The sequence below is a fragment of the Chrysochloris asiatica genome, unplaced genomic scaffold, assembly GCF_000296735.1.
Source record: "Chrysochloris asiatica unplaced genomic scaffold, ChrAsi1.0 scaffold00091, whole genome shotgun sequence".
In the NCBI taxonomy this organism is placed as follows: Eukaryota; Metazoa; Chordata; class Mammalia; order Afrosoricida; family Chrysochloridae; genus Chrysochloris; species Chrysochloris asiatica.
The window spans coordinates 1,293,324-1,307,430 of record NW_006408609.1 but is presented as its reverse complement, the minus strand read 5'-3'; the positions used below and the strand labels follow the sequence as shown (position 1 = coordinate 1,307,430).

The 14,107-nt window shown below is 35.6% G+C and overlaps 1 protein-coding gene across 1 annotated transcript in view; it reads right to left on the bottom strand.

Annotated features, from left to right (window-relative positions):
• ROBO1 (roundabout, axon guidance receptor, homolog 1 (Drosophila)) overlaps nt 1–14,107 on the bottom strand; it is a 1,434,915-nt gene that overhangs the window by 1,200,097 nt on the left and 220,711 nt on the right. The window lies entirely within an intron of this gene.

Below are 14,107 nucleotides of genomic sequence, written 5' to 3'. Positions count from 1 at the left end.
AAATCTGTACCTGGACCAAGAAGCAGTTGTTCAAACAGAGCATGGGAACACTGAATGTTTTAAAATTGGGAAAGTTGTGCGACAAGGTTGTGTTCTTTCACCATACTTATTCAACCTGTATGCTGACCAAATAATACGAGAAGCATATTCAAGTGTCCTAGAAGGCTTTCTTCCTTCCAGAATGGGGAAATGCATCGTGTTATTTCTTTTGAATTGCATTTTTCACAGCTTTACGTTAGCCTCAAATGTTTTAACTTCTGAAAGCAGGGATCTGAGAAGCTGGTTGGGGCCCTGCAGTTTGATGTCCAGGTCTGAGAGGTACTTGGATTACCATTACATTAGTCCACTGTGAATACTAGATCACAGCCACTTTCTATCATTGAAAACCCTGCAAGGTTTTCCCTTCTCCTTGAACTGTTTGATTTCGTCTCGCAGTTCATAAAATCTTATGTGCATGTTCCTGCCACTGACCTAGCCACCACACTTCAGAGTGATAAACAAGATCACCATATTCAGAATCAAGATCATTCGATGACTCCTTAACCTGGCATCTGTTAAATGAACCTTAGCTTTTGATAATATTTGTGCATGACAGTACTGTTGACACAGAGTTGTTGAGCTGCAAAACGACTATACACAGAAACTTTCTTGATGTATGATGTAGTGGCATATAATCAAAACTCTTGTATTAAGACTGCAATGATTCAGTTCTTTCTTGACAAATGCAATTAATCTTTTCTGAGAACCAACCTTGACTGTAGCTCCATTTCTAGCAAGGCCATTTAACTTTTCAAATGTTAGCTTCAGTTTTTTCATTACTAAAACTCTCAAATAAGTCTTCACCTCTTCTAGTTCAATGCATGGCTTCCAGTGACAGCAATTCCTGTTGCATGTCAAACTCTGCAGTTATTCTATGAGTGACAATGGCCAACTGGGCAGTATTTGTTATGCCTATTGTCTTGTCATAAGCCAGAGGGAAAATTTGAAAATTTGCAGAATCTTTCAATATTTTTTCAGCATCTTGTGCTAAGTCAGTAATCTGATCTGAGATGGTTTTCAGAGACTAACACTCTGAAACAATTTTACTTTGGTCCTAACAGCTCTGCATCAGCCACCATGCACTCTTTCACAAACTCTCCCTCTCAGCTTTGCGACTAGCTTGCTCACTCATGAAGTCTCAGCATTGCAATTATAACTCATCTGAATAGTAGTGTCTCTGTCAAAATGAGGCCTAGTGAAAGTGGCTTGTTGTGATGTCAGACTCTGCTGAAGGATACTGTTTTTATTCAGATGCATTTGGTCTCTCAATTAATTTAGCTTAGCATGTTTTGAGCTGTAATCGTGCTCCAGATTGGCTTTTTTCATTACTGCTAATGCAACATCACAAACTAGGCACACAGGTTTTCTTTGACTTCAACAAAAATAATCATTTGTCCATTTCTCTTGGAAAGATCAACACTCGTCTTGACTTTTCTATATAGTTGCCATTTGTAGGATGTCACACCACTTCAGTTTTATGAAGTATCCGATGTGGGTGTCTCCAGTGAAGTGATTGTTTTACTTTGATCACTGTTCTAATCCTGCATCTTGGATTTGGAACATATCGGACATTTGTATCATTGACTATTGAGGTCTCTTCTGTGTACTGTAATTTCCTTAATCTTCATTTGAGATTCCGTTTTTTGTGAGGATTGTTGATCATGGACATGTGGATAAAGATTGTATTAAAGTTATTGCCTGTGTCAACAATAATGTCATCAACATTTTCGCCAAACATCGGACGCAAGCTCATAACATTTTGAGGAATCATCTTGTGGCATCTCACCTCATCATCATCAGATTTCTACAGTTTAGTTATAGTGTATTAACACTTTCACATTGTGTACCCTCACAGCCTGCCTGGCACTGACTGTCATCGGAGTCACCACAATACAGACAGACGGGATGAGGGCAGTCAAAGAGAAACATATGTGTCCTGTGTATACTGCAATGGATGTTCCTTGTTTGTCCCTCAAAATTTATGTTATTATTATTATGATTCACTTAGCATAAATTTATGTTGCTAAGCAAAAAGCTCCTAGATTTATTAAAATTCTAGTACCACCTGTGATTCTCTTGCCAGGGCCAGACCAAATGATTTTGCATACTTTATATGGCCCAAGCGGGGGGAGGGGGTCAGGGATAGTCCCCACCCCTGCTGTATAGTGTTACTGTGAGTTACAACCATACCATGGTACCTATCAACAACAACATGACACTTACCAACAACAGCCATTCATTCATTGCAATCTTTGTGCTACCATCTATATTAATCAGGCAATGTTGTTGCTGTTTCGTGCTGTAGAGTCATTTCTACCTCATAGCAACCCTTGCTTATTTACAACTGCACACCAAGCAATAGATTTCTAGAAAACAGTTCTCTTCCTATTAATGTTACAAACAAACAAGCATATGCAAAAAATTGAGAAGAGATAAAGCAAAATTTAATATTAAGAATCACAAATGGTATATATTTTGCTGTGTTTATTCTCAACAAAAAAGAAAATAAAAATACTTAAGAAAACAATGATAACTATCATAATATGAGTTGCTGGTTTTTGAACACCTATGTGCCAAATCTTTATGAGCACTATCAACAATCTTTGTGACTTTTGGGAGTGAGCCCGCAATTATCTCCATTTAAGAGATAAGAACAGAGTCCCAGACATATTGCATCACATTTCTCAGCATGTACATGGAAGGATTGGAATTTGGACCTTGATATATGTGTCTCCAAGCCATTTGCTCTTATAGCCTCCAAAATGTACTAGAAGTCAATTAGTTTTGGACAGCATAAAGAAGCAAAACAGTGTGCCTAAGGAAAAGTGGACATGAATATAGCACTACTGTATCTTGTCCAAAACTCATACCAAAGTAGCCACATTTTTGTTTTCTTTCTTCCTTTTTTTGGTCTCTTAATCTTCTGGAGACTTCTTACTGTTTGCCCAGTTAAATTTTGATTTAACTGACCATAGCTTTCCTATGAATTGTGTTCATGTATACTATTCTTAAATGGTTTTGATGACAGTTTTCATGATACTTCCATTTTTAAAAGGAAGACTTCCTTGGCAGTGAATGATAAAATTTTAGGTGAACATCAGAGCCTTCTTGCCCATAAAACATGTTCGGGTTACAAAGCTATATGATGATAAACTACTCCATTAAAGGTTTCCAGTTACTGGGCTGCAAATGCTTAAATTATCACTTACTTTCCAATCAATCACGTTCTAATCAATTTCTCAGTTATTCAGTCTTACAGAACTCCCTCCCATTCTCTCTCTGTTTTATACTTTCTTTTGATGAGAACAATGCCATAAGGCTAGAGATATGAATGCTAATCATTTTACGCATTCTATTCTTTATGCTAAAAATGAAAGGTGGACTAAGACTACACTCCATGTGAGCCTGTTCAATTGTATACTAATTACTATAATTCACTTATACTAGTTGTTGTTTTTCTGTACCATCAAGTTGGTTCCTACTCATAATGACCCTGTATAGCTAGTGGGCTTGAACTTTCGACCATGAGGTTGTCAGTCCAGTGCTTATCCAACAGCACCACACCAGGGTCCTTATTAACACCAATTAAACAACACCAAAATGACATTTAGTACTAAAATTCTAATTTCAATAGTATCGAACAGATTTTGTAGAAAAAATTGTGGCTACTCTGGCATGAGTTCTAGACAAGCTACAGCAATGATATATTTATCACCACATTTCCTTAGGCACACTGTTCTACTTTATTACACTGTCCAAAACTAACTGACTTGTAGCACATAAAATGTTAACACTTCTGTAACCTGGGAACAATCTCAAATAATGGGTAGTTTCTAAGAAGGACTAAGCAAAGAGTAAAAATTGAACTGGTTTCTTTTTCAAAATAACAAGTTTTTCAAAGACATTATATTCTTAGGTGTGGTTTTATTATACCCTTGGGTTAAATTTTTATGAGTTTAGATCTCTAATTTTAAAATAAAAGTCAATTGAAAAATTGTAGTCAACTGACAAAAATGAATCACATAGTTAAATACATTAGAACACCTCTCTATTGTGATGGAGGGAAAAAGGCTTGTGACTCTTATTATTTTAATCTTTTTCAAGTTTATGACTACATTTTGTTAGAATTAAAGAGTATGTGTATTTGAACCATTGTACAGGAGAAAGTTACAATCATCATGCTAGAATATTTTTAAGTTGGTTTTCAGTGGCAGAAGTCATGATGAATGCTGGAGTTATAAAAACTGAGATTATAGATACTCATTTTGTTCATCCTCTAAAATTATTCAGCCTTTCATACTATCTGAATGCATGTAATTTCTAGAATTTTTTATCAAAATGGAATCAAAATTATTGTTAGCTTTTATCATTTTGAAATCCTGAGCAGTGTTTCAACTTTTCAATATGGAATGACTTGAGAATAGATTACCTGGGAAATTGCTTTTCTATTCATGTGTGTGACAGCTGAGCTCAGCTGTTTTCTTAAGTATCCACAGAACAGCTGAGGACTTTCTCCTGGTCCCCAGACTTGAGGATAAAGGAGCTGGAGGCAACAAACTTACACTGGAATGTACAGAATCAAGGAAGTTACTTTCAATTCATCTGCTACAGTTTTATGTCATTGACCTCTGTGGCACATTTATGGGCAAAACAATCTATAATCCCTGTCATTTTTACATATGTATGTGTCTAGTAACACAACCGTATACGTCATAGTTGCATATTTGAGTCCCAGTGCAATACAAAATTCAGAATAGGCAAGTTCCAAATTGAAGCATAAGTCTTAGAAACATGTTGTTGCTAAGTGCTGTTGAATTGGTTCCACTTCATAACAACCATGTGTAGGGTTTTTCCAGGCTGTAAGTTGTTAAGGGAACAGAATCCTTATCTTTCTTCAGAGGAACAACTGTTGGGCTCAGAACCACCAAACTTGTGGTTCACTGTCCAGTTTTTATCCTGTAGAGCCAAACTCTAAAATTCTTACCTATTACCTCAGTTTTGTATTCAGCTCATCTTTCTCCTGCGGAGATGCTGATAGATTTGAACTGCCGATCTTACAGTTAGCAGCTCAACTCGTAACCCACTACCTACCAGATTTTCTTAGCAAAATAGATAGGAGTAACAAAAATCACTTTTATTCTGATTATTTTCTTCAAATAACTATGGGAAAGTCTGTGGTCTTTTCTTATATTTAGAACTAGGAGTGTAAATATTATATTCATTATCAGCTTGCTTCAAATTGAAGGTGCTCAGATTGTCCCATTTCTATACTCTTTATCTCAACTACATCATTTAAAAGACCTAGTTGAGTCAAGGTTGGTGGTTCAAACTCACTAGCTGCTCCTTGAAAACCCTATACAGGGTAGATATTAGTCAGCATGGACTCTACAGCATGCAACAACAACAACAAAATTGATAGAATATTATCAGTTCTTCAAAACCACAACTCAAATAATCAAGCACAACACTGTATTATTTTCCTGGAAAAAGAAGTGTGGTACATTTTCCAAAGTTTCACTGTGATTCACTGTATCATGTAAAAATTGAGTACATCCAAGTTTGCTAAATAAATGTATTCAATCTGTACCACTCTTATTGAGCCTAATACATAAGACGGTTACAGAGATGAAGATTGAAACTGAAGAAGGACAGAGTCAGTTTTGTGTTATGACATCAGATTTTCTCTTTTTTATCTTCAAGAAGCGTATTACACTTTCATGAGGTCCAACACCCCTCTGTTGGACCTTACTGACAAATCCTATCAGCATCTTGTGTTTCCCAGTTATTTGTATTGTATTGTCAGCTTCCGGTTATGTTTTAGTGTTTCTAGGATACTATGCTAATCTTTCCCAGAGGCAACTTTATATATATATATATCAAGCTCATTACCTGATCAACATTGCAACAATATTTTCTTACTGGAGGGGAAAAATATAATAAAGATACTTCTGTAACTTTGTATCTGGAATTAAATCTATGTGTTATTTTAATTTGTGGTGCATGATGTTTCCTTTATAGTAATATTCTAAAAACAAAATTTCATCAAATGCGATTAGTGGCAAAAGAAGAGACAAGAATAAAATATTAAGTAGATTTTCAATGCAAAAACTGATATGACTAATGAAATGACTCCTGAATTTCCAAACTAGTATACTGAAAAGAAAAGAAAAACTAAAACTGTTTTGCTAGTATTAAGCTCTCCAGGAATTATGGAAATAATTATGTTTATAATGAAGTTACAAAGATGGAACATGAGAATATAATTAGCAGTGTAACTGAATTTTTAAAGCTATTTTTATTTATTTCAAATGGTTTCAGGGTACCTCTTGAGGATCGTTTCCTGTGTAATTGTAATATTTCAACAATTTCTATAAGAAACACTTGACCTGTGGCCAATGACAGAAGGAACAGATGGGGATGGTTAAAGATAACCAAAGAGATTTAAAATGTTGAGATGGATGGCTAAATATAAAACATCAGAACACTATATACTGGGTGGCTTATTTACAAAGAATTTTTTTTTTTTTTTAATTTTTCCAGAGGATAGAAGTTTTGGCAATCTTGAGGGAAAGATGCAGCACTTTGTTTGTGTTAGGGGACTAGATTTCCAAAAGTGATTCCTATAGTTTAAGCTTCAAATGTTTCAGCTGTGGTAAAAAGTAAGGTGTTTAGGTTTATAAGGGTAAAAGTAAATTTAACATTTGGAACACTTATATAAATGTCCTGGGAACTTTGTGATAAAGGTTTAATAATGAAAGTCAGGACTTTCCCATGATGCTTTTATTTATGATTTTTCTTCCCATACTATTTGTAGTGTTCCATCTGCAAATGTGTTGAGAGGTAGAAACATGGAATCATTGACATATTTCTTGAAATCTAAAACTACAGAAGAGAAAATAATAAAATTCAGAGAGGGCAATAATTGGATGATGTATATAAACTGGTGTGGCACTGTAGGGCAAGCATTAGACTGCTAACTGCAAGGTCGGCAATTCAAACCCACCAGCTGTTGCTTGGAAACCCTATTCAGGGTTGTGATGAATCAGAATCGACTCGATGGCACTTAACCACAAAAATAACAGTAAAATTCTTGCCAAATAATTATTGCATTCTTTATTTCACTTCTGACAGTCATTTTCTTTCTGTTTTATTCCCTGCTTAGTCTATTTTAAAGAATAAACTATAGACTGAACAATTCAAATGTTTATTTAAAAATGTTATTTCAGTAGCTATAGACATTTTCCGTAAGAGTCTACCACTGAAGTTGCTTTTTCTAGTTTTCATAAGTTTTTTAAAAAAGATAAACCTGATAATAATTCCCTATATGTTAATATTTTTAAATAATATGAATGGGCACTTGCTAAAAGGTTTGATTTTTTGTTTATTAACATTAAATTTTGAGAAAGATGAAAATAAGCACATTTTAGAAACCAAATAAAATAACTTTAATTTGGCATATAGGGATAGTATTGCACATGTACTCTCTCTGCTCTTTTAAGTCATTTTTTTTTTCTTGCCATATTATTGTGGTGGTTTTGTGAACCAACATCTTTTTTAATTATCAAAATTATTTTAAGTTACTGTAAAGTGTTTGAAACATCTGTATATAGTAGACTTATGTTGTTGTTGTTAAGTCCCGTTGAGTTGGTTCTAGCCCATAGCGACCCTGTAGAGGGTTTCCAAGGAGTGACTGACTGGTGAGCTTGAACCACCAATCTTGCAGTTCAAACTGACTCTTCAGTCTAGCGCATTAACCGACAGCACCACACCAGGACTCCATTAGACCTATAGTTGAGTTTTTTTCTCAAAGGATAAGACTGTTGTATTTTTAGAACAAATGTATTTACTTTAAAATTTTGAATATTTAAATATAAATAATGATAACACATAATTCTAACAGCAAATGTAAACTCTTCTTAATTTGTATATTAAAGCTGGACAGTGAATAAGGAAGACTGTAGAAGAATTGATGCTTTTAAGTTATGGTGTTGGAGGAGAACATTCAAAGTGCCATGGGCTGCCAAAAGAACCAATAGATCTGTTTTGGAAAAAGTGCAGCCAGAGTGCTGCTTGGAAGCCAAGATGGCCAAACTTCGTCTCTCATACTTTGGACATATTGTCAGGAAGGACCAGTCACTGGAGAAGGATATCATGTTTGGTAAGGTGGAGTGTCAGAGAAAAAGAGGAAGACCCCTCAATGAGATGGATTGGCTAAGTGGCAGCATTCATGGACTCAAGCGTGGCAACAGTAGTGAGGCTGGCCCAGGATCGGGCAGTGTTTTGTTCTGGTGTGCATAATGTCGTTACGAATTGGTACTGACTCAATGGCACCTAATATCACAACAAATTCAATCTATCTATCTATATTTATTTGCCAGGTTCTGTACTATAGCTCTGGTAGTGTATTGGTTACAAATCAGGCTGCTAACCTTATGGTAAGCAATTCAAAACTACCAGCTGCTCCGCAGGAGAAAGTTGAGGCTTTTTGCTTCTGAAAAGATTTACAGCCTTGAAAACCCTGTACTGGGTTGCTATGAGTTGGAACCAACTCCACAACAAATCACAACCACAACTACCACGTACTTCAGCTTAGCAAAAGAATGAATAACATGGGAGACACAGTGCATGTTTTATTGAAATATATAATCACTTGGTGGAGAAATAAAATTAGTACGAGTAAATAAGATGATGTAAAGTCACATAATGTTAAGTGTTATAAAGAAGTCAGGATGAGAGAATTGAAAGTAACCAGGTATATTTTAAATCTGGGAAGGCCTTTATGAAATTGTTTATTTTTAATATCACTATTCATATAAATCTGTGCATCCTGTCTATAAAATCAATGTTACATTTTAAGATCCTTCATTTACATTCCTTTACATTTTAAACACTCACAAACACAAGCAGTTTATAATTGACTGTTAATAAAACAGGTGGTGGTCTGGATCTAACCAGTGGCTCCATGGCAAAAAGACCTGACTGACTGCTTCTAAAAATATTTCATCCAACATCTCTGGTGTAACTAATGATCTCTTCCTTCCAGGGAAAAGAATAGTGAAGAAAAGCAAAGACACATAGAAACAATTAGTCCAATAGACTAATGTGCCATGCAAACATTAGCATCCATGACTCAAAGACCAGAGCTAGATGGCTCCCAACTGCCATTCTTATCACTTGCTCTGAAAGGGATTGTATTAGAATGGATTGAATGGGTGAAAAAATGTGAAGCAAAACTCAAAATCATAAGAAAGACCAGGTTTATTGGTTGCAAAGAGACTGGTGGAACCCCTGAGACTGTAGTTCTTAGTTACCCTTCAAATCTGTACCTGAACTCATTTCTGTGGCTCAACTTTCAGCCATGAAAAAGGTTATAAGGGGAGCATTAACACTAGGGTGGTGTGCACGAATTAGAATAATCGACAATTGGAGATCAAAGGGCCAGCATTTACCCAAGGATAAACTTCACATAGGTTAGGAAAGAAGGAAGAACAGAAACAGGAAACACAGAGAGAATGTGGAATAAATGATATCACATTGTGGGACTGTAATTAATGACAATTGACATGAAGCAAAATTTGTATAGCGTCAATTCAAAATTTGTATTGAATGAAAACCGGATTTACTCTATAAACCTTCACCAAATTCACATACAAACAAAAGATTACAGCCCAACTCCCCCTCCCCCATGGGGCAGTTGGATTTTGTAACACAAAGGATTGAGTCTATTCAATGGCAATTGGTTTGGTCCTTTGTTATTGTTGTTGTTGATGTTTGAAAATCATTAAATTCGACAGAATCTACTATATTTACCTACCTGTCTTTCAGTATTTTGTATTTAGATAATTTCTCTTTGAGGAGTTAACAATTTGCAGGAAAAAAGCATAGTTATAAACAAACGCAAAACCTTGCATAAACACTAAAACGTATTACCAAGTTCTAGTTACTGAAAAAAAAAAAAGAAAAGAAAAGAAACGGAAACACTTAAGGCCACTAAAGTATCTCAAAGAACATAAATGCAGTCCATTGTGAAGAAATATCTTTGACTTTCATTTAAGTCTTTTTGTGCATTCAGATCCATCAATTTCTATAGGCATTCAAGTCTCTCCACTAAAAATCATGACATGACAGAAATGTACATTGATGCTATTTGGGGTTTATTATAAAAATATTTTCATGTTTTTTCACTGCCATCAAGTCAATTGTGACTCATAACAATCTTACTGGACAGAGTACTGTGCCATCGGGTTGCTGAGACTAAATCCTTACGGGAGCAGACAGGCACATTTTTCTTCTGTGATTTTCATACAGTGGATATGAAAAACACAAAATGTAATACTTAGCAGAAAAATTTAATAATAAATATTATGGACTGTTGTTGTTATTATTAAGTGCTGTCGAGTTGGTTCTGACCCTTAGTGACCCCGTATAGGACTTCCAAGGAGCAGCTGGTGAGCTTGAACCGCCGACCTTGCAGTTCAAACGGCTTTGCAGTCTGGCACATTAACCCATAACGCCACATCAGGACTTCAATATTATGGACTAGAGTGGTTAAATTCACCTCTAAAATATGGATGATAGCTAATGAATCTTAGATTTTGGGAGGAAATGAATTCTTCTTTGATATTCAGAAGTATAGGCAGAATGTTCCTTAGAAGCCAGGATGATGAGACTTTGTCTCTCGTACTTTGGACATACTATCAGGAGAGACCAGTGCTTGGAGAAGAACATCTTGCTTCATCAAACCTCTACTGAATGCTTCATGAAAGTGGAGGTTTAGTGAAAAAGAGGAAGACCCTTAACAAGATGGGTTGACACAGTGGAGGGGGCAATTCACTCAAATGGAACAATTGTGAAGATGGCACAGGACCTGGCAGTGTTTTGTCCTGTTGTGTATGGTGTCACTATGAGTCAGAACCAACTCAATAATGACACCTAACAACAACATTCTTCATGCAAAATTTAGAATCAATAGTTAACATCTTGAACAGCAAGGGAGACCATTCATTCCATTTGTATATCCAAAGAAAATAAAGGACCATCGAAATGGTCAATAAGAGCAAACAGGTTTTTTTTTTTTTTTTTTTTCCAGGAGGATGGAGATATCAGATGTAAAGGTAACTCTGTTATTGATCATATAGGAGAGAAAAAAAAGGATTGATAAAAGAAAGAAAAAAGAGAAAGAGGGATGAGAGAGCAATAATAATTGGTTATTGAATAATTCCAGTAGGAAGCAGAGTAATGTAAATCTAGAACTTTTCCCCCTTGTTATGGTTCCATTCACTGTTGATCGATCCACAATACCCATCAAGTCAGTAAAACATGAACCTGACCCTGAATGTGCCAGAGTCATGATTAAAATAAAATATATAATCTCAGCAATTCGTTTCAAGGTTACTTTGAATTTTCAGGAGGAAGTTCTACTAAATCATGTTTATTGGAATGCTGCCCATGAGCATTTTAGCAACATTTTAAAAGAAGCATTCCTCTTCTCCAAAGAGATTTCAGGGTCTATTTCTGTATCTCATTTTTGAAGAGAGAAATAGAGAAGAGGATTGCTTCCATTTCTAAGTTTGGAGAAAAGGAATCTATCTACTTCTAAACATTTCATAGCCCCCCCCTCCACACAAAAAGAAGTGAGGTCCTTTTGTATGCTGTGGACTTTGGGTTAATAACAGAAAAGAAGTCATTGCTGGACCTGCCTACTTAGTACAGAGGGAGACAAATCTAGTCCCCTCTTCTTTAATGATACCAGAAACCAATTCAGTCTTAGTCTCAGATAATAGTTTAAATTCTGTAAGTCTCAAAGTACAAACAAATTTAATGGCAAAATAGGGGCACTCTTGTATTTCCACACAAGGTGAACAAAAAAGTTAATGACTCTAAAGAGTAATATATTTATCAATATTCAACACCGGGAGTCAAAACATCAACTCTTAAATTATTCAAATTAGAGTTCCTTCAACACTTGCTATTTCTAATTTTCCATTCTTGTTCACTTCAGAACAAAATGCTAAATTATAAGAAATGTTATTACATACTTCACGTTAGAATATGTATGGCAGAAAAGTTAACATCAGAAACCTGTTTGAACTTATATACCAGACTTAACATTAAATTGCATGACCCTTGAGTCTATTTGCTAAGTCTTTACAAGTCCAAGGAATTGAAACAGTTAATTAGCAAAGACAAGCAAAACTCTTGCACTGAAATCTAGAATAATATTGCAGATGTGTGGAGCTTACAGGAAGGTGGAGCCCATTTATTCTGCTTGCATGTTGAATGTGTAAAATCATTTTTAAGTCATGAAACTACCTCTTGGAAATGCTGGTAACTGCAAAGCAAGGCAGACCCGAATGAATTCCTAAATATAAAGAAGAAAGAAAGATTTTGCACCAAGAGTGAAAAATCTTGGTTACTCACGATTCTTTTCACCTCTCCACCTTGACCCAGCTTTCATTCTGCCTGATACACCCACAGGAGAAGTTATTTCTGCCATCGAGAGCAGCAGCATCAGTAACAGCACAGCCATGCCAGGTAAAAATAACCTCTATGGAAGAGTCCTGTCACAGACGAACCTGAAGGCTTTTACAGGGACTAAAAACCTGGAGCCAATCCTGTCATTTTATTCAGTAGATATGAAAAAAAAAAAAAAAAGCTGTTTTTTTTGCCCCCCATAAATTTTAAAACGCAGGTATGTTTTCATGAGGCTTTCTATTTGCATTATCCTAGGAATGTTTAAAAAGAATAGGAGGGATGTAAATCCTTCCTCTATACATAAGCATCAAATAAATGCCTGGAGAGAGATGAGAGATTTTACTGGTTTCCCTGCAGCTACCAGTTCCTAACCTGCTTTTGCCATCTCTCAGTTCTCCCAGTGTTTGTCAACATTTTTCATAACACGGTAACAGCAAAAAGCTGAGATTTCAGCATATTCCCACCTATCCATTCTGTACCACATATTATAGTACTTGACAAAACCGAATATTTAATTTTGGCACTGCAAACACACCTCATTTCAAACAGAGGTGGTTGTTAGGGAAAGGGGAAAAAACTTGTTTGTAAAACTCTATCTAACATCTCAGAGAAGGGATTAGATGTATAAATATCTGCTGCAAAGGCATGATAAAAATATCTCTGAAAAAAGGGAGTGGTAAACAATCATCTTTCCTACTTAGCCTGTACTGTTGCAATTTTTATAGTCAGAGAATAATGTAGAAAGACAGGCTAACCAAAAATACCCCAAACCCTGAAGCAGGAAATGTAATGTACACTGTATGTTCAAAGATAGTCTGCGGTGCATCATAAAAACTTATTTGTTTTATAAATGCATGTTGGTATATTCCATCTCTCCTCTTTCCTGAAGAATGATTTTTATCACCTCATGAGCTAAGCAGATATTTTAGCAAGTAAGACATTTCTGTTTTACAATTAAATCTGTTTCCCTTGGGAAAACCTTTATATTATCCTGATGATTTTGGAACAGTACTGTAATGACATAAAAAGCTTGCCTTCACTCTGGGACCTAATTTAATTTTTTTAATACTAAATATAAATATGTGCTTAAAAGAACATTACAGAACAGTGATATACATACATTTTTTAAACAAGTACAAAAAGCTATTTTTAGATACTGCTAAGCATATAATACTATTCTACAACAATAACAACAACAAGCTGAACTACTTCTATATTTAAATAGTGCACACAGCTGGTAAAATATGTTTCTAAAACACATACCTGATATTCCATCTATTTACTATTAGTCTTTGGGTCTTCAGTAGATGAAAAAAAATAAGGACCTTCACTATCCAAATTGTTGTTGTTGTTAAATGCCATCGAGTCTGTTCCTACCCATAGAGACCCTGTATAGGGTTTCCAAGGAGCAGCTGGTGAGCTTGAACCGCCGACCTTGCGGTTAAAAGCAACTTTGCAATCCAGTGCATTAACCCACAGCGCCACACCAGGACTCCCACTAACCAAATAGGTAATGCAAATGGGTGCATGTGAGACAATATGAGGAGAAGGGGAATTCAGAGAGAGTGGCTATTCAAGTTCACTATAATGATTC